Genomic DNA, 17,125 nt, shown 5'->3' with positions numbered 1-17,125 from the left:
AAAAACGAGTGGGGTTGCTGGAGAAGCCAAACCGTATCACTTTCATACGGAAAAGGAGCTGGGTTGACATTCCCTTTAGCACAACCTCAGTCAACCCCAGTTTGATGCAGTATCTTCTATTCTATGCGCCTTTTAATACGGTGTGCCCTACATATGAATGAATTTCTAAAATAAAAAATTAAATCGAGGTGTGCATCACAATCCAGTGCGCCTTATAGTGCAGAAAATACGGTACTTGGAGATAAAACCAGCAGAGGTGCCAGAGAGAGAGTGGCAGGAGAGGAACAGCCAAGAACCCAGCCAAAGGGTGATCACCAAGGCCGAAAGACTGGAAGCAGGTGGACAAAAAAAACAGCCCCCGCCAAGTCAACCCCACACACACACCGAATCGCCCCTCGCCACCCCCCACTCCTAGGGAATCAACTCTCATCGAACTTGCCCCCACCCCCATGGAATCGTCACTAGTCAAACTCAGCCCCCACCGGCAACTGAACATACATAAGCTGATCAAGGAACTTTGTCATTGCTTTTTCAGAATGCCGATTTTCTGCTCGTAAGCATTGTCGGACGAAAATCCCAGCTATATCGTATTTTTCCTGAAAACAGAGCTTTCTTAACAAGAATTGTGATTCAGAATCAGAATAAGCTTTATTGACCAAGCTTCTGCATGCCAAACAGGGAATTTGACTCCGGTTGATTGCAGCCTCAGTACAACATTTAAGTGACTGCCAACATTCAGGTAACTAAACACATGTAAGTGACGAGAGCAGGATGTTATTGCACAGTGATGTCTCTGAGTCTCTATGAGTGGTGTGAGTTCATCAGAACGACAGCCTGGGGGAAGAAGCTGTGTCTGCTGGTTTTGGCGTACAGCGCTCTGCAACGCCGTCCGGAGGGGAGTAGATTGAACAGACTGTGACCTGGGTGAAAGGGTCTGCAGAGATGTTACTTGCATGTTTCCTGGTCCTGGACAGGTACAAGTCTTGGATAGGAGGTTGGTCCCGATTGTCCGTTGGAGTCTGTGCTTGTCTTGTTAGGTGGCCGATCCAAACCAGACAGTGATGGAGGTGCAGAGGATAGACTGGATGATGGCAGTGTAGCTTCAGCAGCTCCTGTGGCCTGTTGAACTTCCTGAGCTGTCTCAGAAAGTACAACCTCTGCTGGGCCTTCTTCCGGTCAGAGTCTATGTGGCTGGTCCATTTCAGGTCCCGGGAGATTGTGGATCTCAGGAACTTGAAGGTGTCTGTGGTGGGAATAGCATTACTGAGGATGGTGAGGGGTGGAAGTGGCGAACGGTCTCTCCTGACGTCCACTGTCATCTTCACGGTCTTGAGCGGGTACAGATCCAGGTGGTTTTGGCTGCACCAGTGGACCAGCTGCTCCACTTTCTGTTTGTACGTAGTTTCGTCACCGACCCGGATCAGTCCGATGAGAGTGGTGTCGTCCGCATACTTCAGGAGCTTCACCGAAGAGTCGCCTGGAGAGCAATCGTTGGTGTAGAGAGAGAAGAGCAGTGGGGAGAGTACGCACCCCTGGGAGGCGCCAGAGCTAGTGATCTGGGTGTCGGATGTGATGGTCCCCGGCCTCACCTGCTGTCTCCTGTTGGTCAGGAAGCTGGTGATCCACTGACAGGTGGAGGCAGGTACCGCGAGCTGGGTGGTGGATTGAACTTAACTAAGTCATTTTTTTGTTATGGTGTCTTATTCTTTTCCTGAAGAAATAAAACGAGCATGCGGTGAGTGAATTGGCTGTGGCTGTTGCGATGAAGCGCAGTTAGCGTGCTTCCCAAATTGTGGACCAAATCCAACACCATCCATCCATTTTGTGAACCGCTTTTTCTCACAAGGGTCGCGGGAATGCTGGAGCTGACTTCAGCTGATTTCATGACTCATATCTAATCAGATTTTGTATCTAGGTACAGACATAGCCCACAGAGCATTATATTATGTTCACGTCATAGTAACCCTGGCATCGGTTGATCAAAAAAACACTTATTTTTCTTTTGAAGACCTTCAGATTCTCAGACGTCTTTATTTTAGTATGTAAATGGTCCACAGTTTATTTAACACCACTAACGTGTGACTTTGGAGTGTAGGGTCTATCTGCGGCTGCTCAGACATTAACACTCTGAGGCCAAAATTATTTTCCTTAGTTTGAATACACATTTGATATTTTCAGGCAACAATTTTTTGAAAGCTTTGTACATGTTTTGTAATGTAATATACTTGACTAGGTCCTAGAGCTTAAGTACTCAAGAGTTTAAAAAAAAAAAAAAAAGTCAGTTTAAGTGGAAAGGTTAAAATAGAATTATTGTTGCTTGTTTTTTCAGTTTGAAAAGAGGTTTCAGTGAAGATCTATTAGTGTGACCCCCAACTTCAGCACAATAGTGTAGATGTGGTTCTAATGGCGGCAAATAGACTATTTATAAAGTTGATGTGTTAACTTATTTTGTAGCCTCTATAGGGCGGATATGCTTCTTGCTAATTTCTTGTTTACATGTACAATATGTGGTTTCTATCCTAAGAGGTAATCCACTACGAGTACAAACATCTTATTTTCATTATCTCTTTCAATGGTAGAGCTGTTTAGATTTGACTTTGTTTCCTGAAGTCAGCTTCCTTCTTCAAAATAGCATGATGTTTGTTTTGTTTTTGAGAGGTTTAATAATTTACTAATGTTGAACCATGTCTGTAAATAACAGTAATCAGCAAATTACTGATGTTGTATCTACTTTTCTTATCTTATTTAGGTCGAATCTATGGATTTGTTGTGATTTTTGTGAAGTCAGATGCACTTATACACTTGTTAGTAAAAAGGTTGCGTACCGCTGCTGTGCGGCACCGCTTTTCTTGGCAGAGGGATCCTCTCAGAAAGAGAGGATGGGTGAGCCGTTGGGGAAGTCCAGATGTAGCGGCGACAGCGAAGGATCCCAGCTTTGTGTGGAAGCAGCAGTGAACTGGGTGGTGATGTTGGTTGACTCCGACTGTACCCGCACAAACGGCAGGCCCCAGTGGTGGCACACAGCTGAGCCATGGCTGGCAAGCTCGCAGGGAGTGGAAGCTCCTCCGGAGGATGCCGGCCGGATGGCCAGAGAGCTGGGTCAGAGTTGTTGTCAAGTCCAGAGCAAGCAGCCACAGGCTCAGAGCCGGGAGGCAGGAGGATCCAGCTGGCTGTTGGCTAGCTGGCTAACATATCTGGTAGTCCGAGGGAGAGGAAATCGATAGGTGCGAGTGGAACTGCAGAGATGCGAGGTTGACGGAAGACAACACTAGAAAAATAAAAGAAGAGATGGGCGCACTGAAAATGGGAAAACGAAAAACAAGTAACAAACACGGTCCGGGACAGAAGCGGCAGTCAACAGATCAGATGCTAGCGTTGCTCTAACACGGAAGACAACAGACGGTGAGGGAGGGGATGAATGGCAGCAGGTAAAGGGCCGGAATCCTCTACTCTGTTATGCAAACTGTAGGGGATCCAGGATGTGGTGCACTTGAGGTCTGAGAAGACTGAGGAAGATCCTCTCCAACGTCTTCATCAGGTGCGAAGTAAGCGCAACTGGCCAAAGGTCATTCAGGTCACTATTTAGAGATTGGTGTGATGCAAGACGTCTTCCACAGGGTAGGCGCTCTCCCTAGATGCAGGCTGAGGTTTAAGATCCAATGCAGTGGCTCCCCCTGTTCAGCAGCGCAGGTTTTAAGCAGTCTTTGACAAACTTTGTCCGGGCCTGCTGCCTTCCAGGGATGAAGTTTCCTCAGCTGTCGTCTGATCTGGATCTGGTTTGGATTGGCCTCCAAACAAGACGAGCACAGACTGCAACGGACAATCAGGACTGCAGAAAAGATAATTGGTATCAACCTCCCATCTATCCAAGACTTGTATCTGTCCAGGACCAGGAAACGTGCAAGTAACATCTCTACAGACCCTTCTCAACCAGGTTGCAGTCTGTTTAAATACTCCCCTCCGGACGGCGTTATAGAGCTCTGTACGCCAAAACCAGCAGACACAGAGACAGCTTGTTTCCCCCAGGCTGTTGCGCTGGTGAACGCACACCACTCTTAGAGTCTCAGAGTCAATGCTGTGCAATAACATCCTGCTCTCCGCACCTTTTTTTGAATTGTCTGCACTGTTTGTACTGTGTCCTCTCTGCATCCAATGCAGCCTGGTCATCCTGGAAGAGGGACCCTCCTATCTGTGGTCTCTTCTCAAGGTTTCTCATTTCCCCTAGCTGGAGTTTTGAGTTTTTCCTTGCCCTCCAGGGAGTTTAAGATCAGGGGATGTTTGAGAATATTTGTCATTTTTCACGTCCTTATTCAAACATGGCGAATAAAAACTCTTGAATCTTGAATATTTTAGATTTTTGCGGCTCCAGACAGGTATGCTTTTTTTTTTTTTTTTGCGGGGAGGGTCAATATGCGAGTCGTCACCTTATCGTGGTGGAGGGGTTTGCGTGCCCCTATGATCCTAGGAGCCATGTTGTCGGGGGCTTCATGCCCCTGGTAGGGTCACCCATGGCAAACGGGTCCTAGGTGAGGGGCCAGACAAAGCACGGCTCACAAGCCCCTTATGATGAGTAATATAAATGGACTTAGTTTTCCCTCGCCCGGACGCGGGTCACCGGGGCCTCCCTCTGGAGCCAGGCCTGGAGGCGGGGCTCGAAGGCGAGCGTCTGGTGGCCGGGCCTTCGCCCATGGAGCCCGGCCGGGCATAGCCCGAAATGGAAACGTGGGTCCCCCTTCCCATGGGCTCACCACCTGTGGGAGGGGCCGAAGGGGTCGGGTGCAATGTGAGCTGGGCGGCAGCCAAAGGCGGGGACCTTGGCGGTCTGATCCCCGGCTGCAGAAGCTGGCTCTTGGGACATGGAATGTCACCTCTCTGGCTGGAAAGGAGCCCGAGCTGGTGTGCGAGGCAGAAAGATTCCGACTAGATATAGTCGGACTAGCCTCCACACACAGTTTGGGTTCCGGTACAAGCCCTCTCGAGAGGGGCTGGACTCTCTTCCACTCTGGAGTTGCCCACGGTGAGAGGCGTCGAGCAGGTGTGGGTATACTTATTGCCCCCCGGCTGGGCGCCTGCACATTGGGGTTCACCCCGGTGAACGAGAGGGTAGCCTCCCTCCGCCTTCGGGTGGGGGGACGGGTCCTGACTGTTGTTTGTGTCTATGCACCAAACAGCAGCTCAGAGTACCCACCCTTCTTGGGGTCCCTGGAGGAAGTGCTGGAGAGCGCTCCTTCTGGGGACTCTATCGTTCTACTGGGTGACTTCAATGCTCACGTGGGCAATGACAGTGAGACCTGGAAGGGCGTGATTGGGAGGAACGGCCCCCCTGATCTGAACCCGAGCGGTGTTCTATTGTTGGACTTCTGTGCTCGACACGGATTTTCAATAATGAACACCATGTTCAAACATAAGGGTGTCCATGTGTGCACTTGGCACCAGGACACCCTAGGCCGCAGTTCGATGATCGACTTTGTAGTCGTGTCATCGGATTTGCGGCCGCATGTTTTGGACACTCGGGTGAAGAGAGGGGCGGAGCTGTCAACTGATCACCACCTGGTGGTGGGTTGGCTCCGATGGTGGGGGAAGATGCCGGTCCGACCTGGCAGACCCAAACGCTCTGTGAGGGTCTGCTGGGAACGTCTGGCAGAATCTCCTGTCAGGAAGAGCTTCAACTCCCACCTCCGGCAGAGCTTTTCCCACGTCCCGGGGGAGGCGGGGGACATTGAGTCTGAGTGGACCATGTTCCGCGCCTCCATTGTTGAGGCGGCCGACCGGAGCTGTGGCCGTAAGGTCATTGGTGCCTGTCGTGGCGGCAACCCCCGAACCCGCTGGTGGACACCGGCGGTAAGGGATGCCGTCAAGCTGAAGAAGGAGTCCTATCGGGCCGTTTTGGCCTGCGGGACTCCGGAGGCAGCTGACAGGTACCGGATGGCCAAGCGGAACGCGGCTTCGGCGGTTGCTGAGGCAAAAACCCGGGCGTGGGAGGAGTTCGGTGAGGCCATGGAGAATGACTTTCGGACGGCTTCGAGGAAATTCTGGTCCACCATCCGGCGTCTCAGGAGGGGGAAGCAGTGCAACGTCAACACTGTTTACAGTGGGGATGGCGTGCTGCTGACCTCGACTCGGGACGTCGTGAGTCGGTGGGGAGAATACTTCGAAGACCTCCTCAATTCCACCTACACGCCTTCCATTGAGGAAGCAGGGCCTAGAGACTCTGAGGCGGATTCTCCAATCTCTGGGGTCGAAGTCACTGAGGTAGTTAAAAAACTCCTCGGTGGCAAGGCCCCGGGGGTGGATGAGATCCGCCCAGAGTTCTTAAAGGCTCTGGATGTTGTGGGGCTGTCATGGCTGACACGCCTCTACAACGTTGCGTGGACATCGGGGACAGTGCCTCTGGATTGGCAGACTGGGGTGGTGGTTCCCCTCTTTAAGAAGGGGGACCGGAGGGTGTGTTCCAATTACAGGGGAATCACACTCCTCAGCCTCCCTGGTAAGGTCTATTCAGGGGTGCTGGAGAGGAGGGTCCGTCGGGAGGTCGAACCTCGGATTCAGGAGGAGCAGTGTGGCTTTCGTCCTGGCCGTGGAACAGTGGACCAGCTCTACACCCTCGGCAGGATCCTCGAGGGTGCATGGGAGTTTGCCCAACCAGTCCACATGTGTTTTGTGGACTTGGAGAAGGCGTTCGACCGTGTCCCTCGGGAGGTTCTGTGGAGGGTGCTTCGGGAGTACGGGGTGCCGAGCCAACTGATAAGGGCGGTTCGATCCCTGTATCACCGATGCCAGAGTCTGGTCCGCATTTCCGGCAGTAAGTCGGATTCGTTCCCAGTGAGGGTTGGACTCCGCCAAGGCTGCCCTTTGTCACCGATTCTGTTCATAATTTTTATGGACAGAATTTCTAGGCGCAGCCGAGGCGTTGAGGGGGTCCGGTTTGGGGACCTCAGCATCGCGTCTCTGCTTTTTGCAGATGACGTGGTGCTGTTGGCTTCTTCAGGCCGTGATCTCCAGCTCTCGCTGGAACGGTTCGCAGCCGAGTGCGAAGCGGTCGGGATGAGGGTCAGCACCTCCAAATCCGAGTCCATGGTCCTCGATCGGAAAAGGGTGGAATGCCCTCTCCGGATCGGGGATGAGATCCTGCCCCAAGTGGAGGAGTTCAAGTATCTTGGAGTCTTGTTCACGAGTGAGGGGAGGATGGAGCGTGAGATCGACAGGCGGATCGGTGCAGCGTCGGCAGTAATGCGGACCCTGTACCGGTCCGTTGTGGTGAAGAGAGAGCTGAGCCAAAAGGCAAAGCTCTCAATTTACCGGTCGATTTACGCTCCTACCCTCACCTATGGTCACGAGCTATGGGTCGTGACCGAAAGAACGAGATCTCGGATACAAGCGGCCGAAATGAGTTTTCTCCGCAGGATGTCCGGGCTCTCCCTTAGAGATAGGGTGAGAAGCTCGGTCATCCGGGAGAGACTCGGAGTAGAGTCGCTACTCCTCCACGTTGAGAGGAGCCAGATGAGGTGGCTCGGGCATCTTATCAGGATGCCTCCTGGACGCCTCCCTGGGGAGGTGTTCCGGGCATGTCCCACCGGTAGGAGACCCCGGGGACGACCCAGGACGCGCTGGAGAGACTATGTCTCTCAGCTGGCCTGGGAACGCCTTGGGATCCCCCGGGATGAGCTGGATGAAGTGGCTGGGGAGAGGGAAGTCTGGGAGTCCCTCCTGAAGCTGTTGCCCCCGCGACCCGACCCCGGATAAGCGGAAGAAGATGGATAGATGGATGGATGGATGGGTCAATATGGTTATTGGAACATTTTGGGTTGCCGACCCCTGAGCTGGGGTGACCAGATGTCCTCTTTTTCTCGGACATGTCCTACTTTTGAGCCCTAGAAAAAGATATCCGGGGGGAATTTCGAAATTGTCCGGGATTTTGTGGGACTGCCTCAAACATAATACTAGTACAGTACATTGTCAATAGAATTGCCACTCCGTTCCATTTCACTCAATTCCAGGTTTTTCTGTATCGTTCGCAAATAAGTTACACCCTTCTCCTCAAATCTAGTCACTTTGCTACAAAGTAGGGTGGGCTGGCCAGTCTACACTCTCCACCGAGTGTTTGGAAGCAATGCCGAAACGAAAATGCACATTCACGGAGAAGTTGAATAAAAACAATTCCCGTGGTTTCAACAGGGTCGTTACCCTTATGAAGCCGAGTGCTTGACATGCAAGAAAGGCATTTACGTGTCTGTGGCAAATAAAGGTGCTAATGCACCCAGCAAGAGGAGGACTGAAAAGGAGGCCTTCTTTTTTTCTTCAAATGCTGCACCGATGGCCGTGCCCCTATAAAACTAAAAAAAGTCATTGTACACATATGGTTCAATCTACCGCAGGAGCTGCTGAATACATTCTACACTGCCATCATCCAGTCTGTTCTCTGCACCTCCATCACTGTCTGTAACATCTCTACAGACCCTTCTCACCCAGGTTGCAGTCTGTTTGAACTACTCCCCTCCGGACGGCGTTATAGAGCTCTGTACACCAAAACCAGCAGACACAGAGACAGCTTCTTCCCCCAGGCTGTTGCTCTGATGAACTCACACCACTCTTAGAGTCTCAGAGTCATTACTGTGCAATAACATCCTGCTCTCCACACCTTTTTTGAATTGTCTACACTGTTTGTACTATGTGTCCTCTCTGCATCCATTGCAGCTTGGTTTCCTAGAAGAGCCTGGTCATCCTGGAAGAGGGATCCTCCCATCTGTGGTCTCTTCTCAAGGTTTCTCATTTCCCCTAGCTGGAGTTTTGAGTTTTTCCTTGCCCTCTTGGGAGTTTAAGATCAGGGGATGTTTGAGAATATCTGCCATTTTTCACATGTCCTGAGTGTTGTTGTTAGTCAAATGTTGAACAGAGGCTGTGATTTACCGAAGTCAAATTTCTTGTTTGGCACGTTCAAACATGGCGAATAAAAACTCTTGAATCTTGAATCTGATCCACGGTGATGTGTGACAGGGCATGTGTCGAGGCGGGGGGGGCAGGGGGAGCCAAGGGGTGGTGATACTGTGTTGTCTAGGGGGCGATGACCGGTGTGATGCAAGATATCTTCCATAGTGTAGGCACGCTCCCTGGTCACAGGTTGAGGTTTAAGACTCATTACAGTGGCTCCCCCAGTTCAGTAGTATTAGACACACCTTGTCGGGGCCTGCTGCTTTCCTGGGATGAAGTTTCCTCAGCTGTCGGCTGACCTGGTCCGCAGTGATGGCATGTGCCAAGATGGGGGGGACGCAAGGAGCAATGATGCTGTGTTGTCAGGGTCAGCAACTCGTCGTCCTCACCGTATGGATCAAGCAGCACATTCCAGTCAGTGGAGTCAAAGTGCACTTTCCATCTCAGGGGACCACCTCCTGATGGTGTGAGTCATAACCGGTTGCCTTCAAAACAGGCGGGCGTACTTAGGCTGTAGGTGATCCAGGTTGTGGTCCGACTTCCCCAATGGAGACAGGGGTGTGGCAGTGTATGCATCCCTCACATTAACATACAGTAGGTTAATAGTCCTGTTGTTTCTCATAGGACAGTCAACAGCCTAATGGAGTACGGGCCAAGTAGCATCTAAGGTAGCATGGTATAAGTCCCCAGAGATTATAAAAAATGAGAGAACTTTCCCAACACTGAACGTACCGTTATCACAATAAATTGCCAATTCACGGCAGGCCCAAATTCCTCGCTCCAGCAACTGACCAATCAGAGCCATTCACAACAGAGCAATAATAGAGTTGTTGGTCACTGCAAATTAACAACTTCCAAAAATATAAATTACTTTTAAGTGACATTAGTTACATTATTCCTTGACTTTTACTGCTTAACTTACTAATTACTTTTTATTACTTAATTTTTGTAATTTTATGAATATTAGGAGGTCAAATCTATGTGAAATATTATCAATGGTTTGTGAGAGATAACGTTGCAGTACAAGACGACACTTCTGGTTTGAAATTACAGTATTATTATGACTATACATTTTAAAAACTACTGAATACCTTAAATAAATTGCATTTCCGAGCTTCTTATGAAAGTAAATTTCAACTAGTAAAATGTTATTGCTGGCAGATGAATGTCTAATTCAATGTTTTCGACGTCTTACCGTGACTAGCACACAACAAACCATAACACAGCAAACACTGCCGTGAGATTTAAACTACTATAGTCTAGGACATGAGTGTAGCGACTTGGGTGCGTAGTGGCAAATGCAGAGGGATGAACGTGACAACGTAAGAACAGTTCCACAAAGACCATTTTCTCGTCAGTAAAAACAGCTTACCGTGTACTTGTCTAACAGTGGAAATGTTGATACAAAATATGTACTAACCAGATTGGAGAAATCCTTATCGCCACCTTAGCCATAGTTCATTTACTTAATATAGTATTCAGCTGGAAGGTAACCTGGCAGTAGTCAAGTTCAAATGCTTTTTCAAGTAAGCTAGCTTCGTTGGTATCGTTTGCTGTCCACCACGCCAGCATTCTTTCCTTACAGAAAACGTCACATAATGCATCTAGTGGCATAGCGCCTCATATATATCCAGATGCTATTACAACTAAATACACCGGGTGAATTATAGATTTTTATGTTTGAGGATGGTGAACTGTTTCAGTGGCTACTGTTGCAGGGCTTTTCAAGGGAGCAACAATTTTCTTCTACACATGGGCAGATTCGTTACGGTAGCTGGAGCAATGATCCCGAGCGTCCCGAATTCTGGTTTTAGCGAAAAGATGAATTACAGTAATGTTTAAAGTAATGTATCTAAAAAAAATGAAACAAATTTATGCAGATACAAAGATTATAAAACGCCCCCCCCCCCCCCCCCCCCCACACACACACACACACACACACACTACTATAGATTGACTTCACTCTGTTGCCACTGGTCGGCCATCTTACAACAGTAGACTGCTGTAGTGCAGTACTTCCAGTCAGTGGAAAATAGAATTATTTACTCCAGGCGTCCCCAAATAAATTAGCAAGAGGTCTCGACCAACCTAGTAGACCAGGGTCCGGATATGCAAAAACTTTCCAACAATAATATAATATTGTTTTAGAACATTTTATTTAAATGTATATACATTTTACGTTTTATAACATTTTATTTAAACATTTTATTTACATGTGCATTGCAAATATAAAATGAAAAATTGAAAACAGAATAAGTAAAATAATAAAAATCAGACCCATAGAATTTGCAAAGAGCAGCATGTGTGCTATTTCACATAAACACATTGTTATGAGTATTTTTTTATCCTTTTTTTATCCATCCATCCATTTTCTGAACCGCTTAGTCCCCACGGGGGTCGCAGGCGTGCTGGAGCCTATCCCAGCCGTCATCGGGCAATAGGCGAGGGACACCCTGAACCGGTTGCCAGCCAATCGCAGGGCACACAGAGACAAACAACCATTCGCACTCACACCTAGGGACAATTTTGGAGTGATCAATCGGCCTACCAAGCAAGTTTTTGGGATGTGGGAGGAAACCGGAGTGCCCGGAGAAAACCCACGCGGGCTCGGGGAGAACATGCAAACTCCGCACAGGGAGGGCCGGAGGTAGAATCGAACCCGCACCCTCCTAACTGTGAGGCGGACGTGCTACCCAGTGGGCCACCGAGCCGCCTATTTATTTTTTTATATTTCAGTCATTTCATTTAATTAATAATTTTTACAATAAAGGAAATAAGTACAATTTCAATTCATTAATTTTTATCCACAATAAATGGTCAGATCTTATTGTGCCACTTTGTCCTGATACATATGGTGGTCACCTGATATGCAATGAGAAAATTAGTAAGATGGCTGTCCAAATTGCCAAATGGAATATAGTGAATTAGGGAAAAAGGGGAATTCAGACACGATCATTGTTTTTCGGCACAGTAGCAACAACTTTACCGAACGTCACTTTAACGCACGTCTCTACGCATCTTTATGCACACTGCCGGAGACAAAAATAATCCAAGAATGGTTGCCACACACAGCTGACTTCCAATTGGACAGGATAAGGCGTCAAGCCAACAGAGAAGGCCACAGCATTGGTGTTAGAGATTTGCTCACTCCAACTTATTTTGCAAGAACCAAACAGGAGACAAGCAAGTTCTTTTAGACACCTGCAGGTGGAGAGTCCATTCGTCGCTGTCTGAACAGCGATTATCGAATGAAGTCTGAAAAGTCTCCTTCCTGCAAGGGCATATTTATTGGGAGGAACAGAGCGGGGGTGAGAGTGGACAGGTTTGGTGAACCCCCGGCCTCTGGTAAGATCAGCGCAGGGGGTGTTTTACGATGTTGTGGGAAACAGAACAACTTTGATTGCTTCCTCTGCAGCTGGTCACTCAAGCAGAGGAAGCAACCACTTTACTTTACTACGTTGTGAGAGCAAGACAAGATTGGTTAATCATTATAGTCTACATTCCAACATAATCCTACGATAAAGATAACCTGGAAAACCCTAACATCTCCCTCCTGTTTTATCATATGATTATGTCACCCCAAACAACAAAGACAAGTAAGAAAAAACCATATATATATGTATAATGAAGAAAGAAGAATAGTAAAAATAAAAACAACAAACAATGATAGCAATACTTTCCAGTGAAGATGAGGCATTACCTCAACAACCCAGATCAAACTTATTGTGTAAGCGAAAAACCTACTGGCCAGATGTCATTAGCAGGAAAATTCTTACACGGCCCCGTTGCCACAGGCGACCAGAATGCTATCAATAAAAAATAAAAAGAAAAACACAGAAACAGTACATCAGCGTATCCATTACTTGCGAAGCATATTTGATGGTCAAATCAACAAGTTTCCGTAATACATGCTCAACAGAACAGCATCTACGCAATCCACGTCTCATTATCATTATCACATCTGTCACGTCTAAGAAGTTGTATATGTGCTCGCGTTTTCGTCAGCTGCTGATGTTCTAGTCTGTAGGTGAGGTCTGTCACACACACTGGCGCACACACTCGTGTCCAGTTGGCAGGCAGCATCGGACAACTCTCGTGACCACAAAACCATGATCCGTACTGAACAGGCACGTGCACTCATAGGATGCAGGTGAGGCAGTGCCTCTGAACTTCTGGATGAAGTAGGTCCCGTCCGATGGTGCAGCCATGTTGGTAGTAGAGCCCTTACACCTTGAAAACGGCTCTCTCATCCTGGCACACAGCGGTGATGTCCAAAGCTCCCATCCAGTTTCCTCCTGGAGAGCAGTCGTCGTTAATGCATTTGTGGGTCCTGCAACCTTGGATGCAACATGTGTAGTCAGCAAGACTTGGAATGGTCCCTCCCATCGTGGCTGGCCCAGTTCCTTCTTTTGATGACCTCGATGTAGACCCAGTCTCCTGGATTGATGGGGTTGTCGACCTGTGAGGAGGAAAGATCAAGCGGCAGTAAATTTGTCTTTGACACAGTTTGAGCGTCCTGATCATATAATCTGCCAAGGACTGCTCTTCATCTGTTGTTTGCAACTCTCGTAGTCAATTGTAGTGCCCATTTAACTGGCAAATAGGAATGTTTGCGGGAAGAGTTTGAACACTTCCTAATGATTCCCTTTAACCAAAGACTATTTATAACAGGGGCGTTCCCATTTATTGCCTCCTGGTTTAAAAGAGATTGTCTTACCCATGCCTTCTTTCTCCTCACACGCTCGCACCCACACAGGGTGTGAACACACACACACACACACACACACACACACACACACACACACACACACACACACACACACACACACACACACACACACACACACACACGCACCCACGCAGACAAAGAGATTCTAATCCATCTCTCATGTAGCTTCTCTTGATAGAATCTCCTATTGGTAACTGTATAGCAGACGTTTTAGCATATAATCCCATACTCTGCTCTCTCGCTTCTACTTTTTCATGTCGGTGCAGTCGTAGGTGGCCCCTATTGCAGTCATTGTCTTGTTAACTGTCGCCGTGTGGCTCCTATGCATGATTGTGTGAATGTCAAAAATTGAACGTACCTAACTTTCTGACCATCCAACCTCCACTGTGGTGCAAAAAAAACTTACTATTGTATTGAGTAGGTACATTGAGCAACCTAGCTTCCTCCTGACTGCCAAATGTCCTGTTCTAAAATTTATATAACTCAACCTCTACGTCTTAAGCTTGATGAGCCAAAATATAAGATCTTGCTCTTGTTTCCTACCGTTTTAGCCTATTTGTTTTATCCAAATCCGTTCAATCTCTGATTATAATCTGTACCCCTACGTATTTTTCAAATTTGTATTTATTTATTTATCAAATCTCCTCAATTCTGTCAAACTCAGTGCACAATGAACCTCCCTTCCACTTTGAACCAAGCTCCACCAAATTTGGTAACGCCAAGGAGTGCGATTTGGTTGTCGGACACTCCAAGTCCATTTCTTTTTGCCGCACTTCACCCTCTCACGTTGGTGTTCTTTGGCTGTTGCTTCAGAGCGACCCCATCCATCACTCTTGAATGAGTCCATTGTTCAAATGAGTCAATTTTCATCATTGTGAGTTCCTCCGCTTTTCACTGTCTTTTCTCGTCCCCGAGGATGTTGTCTGTCCTCCGGAGTGTACTTGTCCTCCTCCAAGCACAACAGCAGTCTTTTCTTGTCCTTCGCCAAAGGTCAAAGGTGCTTCAGAGCCAGGCACCATTTTGTGGTTGTTCACGGCTGCAGGCGAAGTCTCGGATTGGGTTTCAGGGACTCTGACACTGAGAATGACAGGCTGGGACGTCAAACTTGTAAGACTATCTCCAAATGTAGCTGCTTCCATCAATTTGCTGGTAACATTTATTTACCAAACTTCAAATTCTCCTAATAACAGCGGTCTCGTTTTTATATCGTAAATCCTGCAACTCATCCTATTTTTGAGCTACATTTTATCTATAGTTCCAATTTAATCGGACAGTATGTTGTCTTCAGTATCATTATTGAAAATCAACTCATCGAGGTCTGCTTTCCACATCAAGCCCTGATCTGTATGTCTTGACCTCTCACATGTTATTGTCATGCTTGCTCAAAAATGTGACTTAGAGTATGGTGCTGTGAATTCTCAATCTCCCCAATGAAATTGGATCCCACCTCGTAGTTCTTATCGTTCTCATGTTCCTGTTAGCCTGCAATTGTCCAAATCAAAAATGTTTTCTTTTAACTGTCTTTCTTTTGAACCTCTAAATCTCTCGTGTTGCTAACCTATCTACACAAGAACAAAAAATTTACCACAATATAACACCAAATGTATTCGAAAATTCATTGTCATAAAGTGTTGTATTATTACTATCTTCCACTATCTGTCCTACTCACTCCCCCCCTTTTGAGGCTTGGCAACGCCCATGCCTCACACCTTGACAAACTTTTTGGGAGAATGTGTTCTTTACTACATACGATTCCATCATCATTTAATTTGACTTTCTTTCCAAAACGCTTCTCAATTTCTCAGTTCACACATCTTCTACATGTGTTACTGGTTCTCCAGTTTTTTTTTTTTCTAGTTAATTATCAATCCAAAAGCTACGTGTTTCTTTCTAACATTTAACCTGCTCAAAATCACTCTTTCATCAAAGTCGCTCTACTAATTCTCTATAGTAGTCGCCAACGACTTCAACCATTCAACCTGTAATTTCTTTTCATTCAGGCTATCATTCATCAATGTTCATTTGCATCTCACACGCAGTCTCCAAAAAGGAGTCTTTCTATCACATTGGTCCCAATTCATCCAAGCTCACCACACAACATTCATATATCATTTTCAACTCAGGTTTCCTGGTAGAACAATCCACCAATTCAAAAAAACTTAACTAAAACAAACAATTGGCAAATTAATCTGAATTTTTTTCTTTGTTTTTAAATTTGAAGAACTCAATCTCTCAGATTTAGCTTGCATTTAGAATTTTGTATAATCTTATAACACAACCAATCAATTATTCCTATTAAATGTAGCATTGCAAAATCTTAAATTCACAATTTAGCTTCTCCCAATTCTTGAAAGCATGTTCTGTCGTTGTTTTTTTTTTTTTTTTCTTCGAATTTCTCATGTGGGCTCGACACTTTACATGCACTAGTGTGGATTAGTTTCTGCTCGCAAACAGACTTCTCAATTTTTCCTCTCATTTTTATCTTTCAAAATCATTTCTGTTCTGCGGTGCAAATTGGATAGACCACAGTCTAGCAAATTTTTTTATACTAAAACTTTAGCCAATGTTCATCATTTTAACATATACGCACACACATGCACAGCTCTCGCATGCAAAAGGTAGTTCCCAGCACCAATGATTCGTCACAGGCTGGCCATTTCCTGTGGTCGATCATGAGCTGGTCCCTCCCATGCACACGAGGACAGCACATTCTAATTTTATTTATTTATCTTCTAGAAGCAAGTTGCATTCCTTTACCACTTGATTTGCATATTTTAACTTCAGTGTAACACAATTTGAGCTCTAGTCATTTGTAATTTGGGCATACAAACAGCATTGTCATACTTCTTGGATGGACAGGACTTCTAATAATCTAAAAAAAATTCTAATAATCTGACAATGACATGTTTTGCTGTCATATGGGCATCTATTCTTTCTTTCTCTGTATGAGCATAAGCGGTCAAAGAGGAGGAAGCTTGTCATTCTAAAAATGAGGCTTTTCCTCTGCTCCTTCCTCCACCCTTTGATTGATATTGTTTTGCAAAACGACACACTCTTGCATAGTGTCCTCGTCTCCCACAGTTCCAACAGTTGTCTGAATCTGATAGGGGTTTTGATCTGAATGGTGGCTTGCGACCTTGTTGGTATCTAACTCTTCCTCTGCCCCTTTGGGAACTTTGGAAGAAGATCGTTGTATCTTCATTTAGATCATTATCATCATCTAGATGAAATACATCAGAACTTTTGCCTTTCTCAATCCCTTTATCAGCGTCTCCGGGCCACTGCATGTTTTTTGTAAACCAAGCAGTGTCCGCTTCCACCAAGTGTTTCCTCACCCAACTGCCCATTTCAGGGCGGAAATTAGTGAGGAGCGCATTTTTAAGCTGTTGTTGATAAGCACTCTCAGCTGTATCAATGAATGGGATGCCACTATGCACCCTGAATTCTTTTTCAAATCTCAATTGAATG

At 46.7% G+C, this 17,125-nt stretch overlaps 1 protein-coding gene across 5 annotated transcripts in view; it reads right to left on the bottom strand.

Annotated features, from left to right (window-relative positions):
• fbxw2 (F-box and WD repeat domain containing 2) overlaps positions 1-10,728 on the bottom strand; it is a 73,202-nt gene extending 62,474 nt beyond the window's left edge. Inside the window, exons 1-2 of one of the 5 annotated variants that reach the window (XM_049738713.2) lie at positions 10,349-10,725; positions 2,826-3,268 (exon numbers count right to left, since the gene is read on the bottom strand). The gene's annotated coding sequence lies outside the window, so the exon portion shown is untranslated. Of the gene's footprint in view, positions 1-2,825; positions 3,269-9,173; positions 10,322-10,348 lie in introns of those variants that run through there. The other 4 variants (XM_049738715.2, XM_049738712.2, XM_049738720.2 and 1 more) reach the window with 4 other exon arrangements.
• Between the last annotated feature and the right edge of the window lie 6,397 nt (positions 10,729-17,125).

This window comes from Syngnathus scovelli, chromosome 13, assembly GCF_024217435.2.
Source record: "Syngnathus scovelli strain Florida chromosome 13, RoL_Ssco_1.2, whole genome shotgun sequence".
Lineage (NCBI taxonomy): Eukaryota > Metazoa > Chordata > Actinopteri > Syngnathiformes > Syngnathidae > Syngnathus > Syngnathus scovelli.
This window is presented reverse-complemented; position numbering and strand designations above follow the sequence as displayed.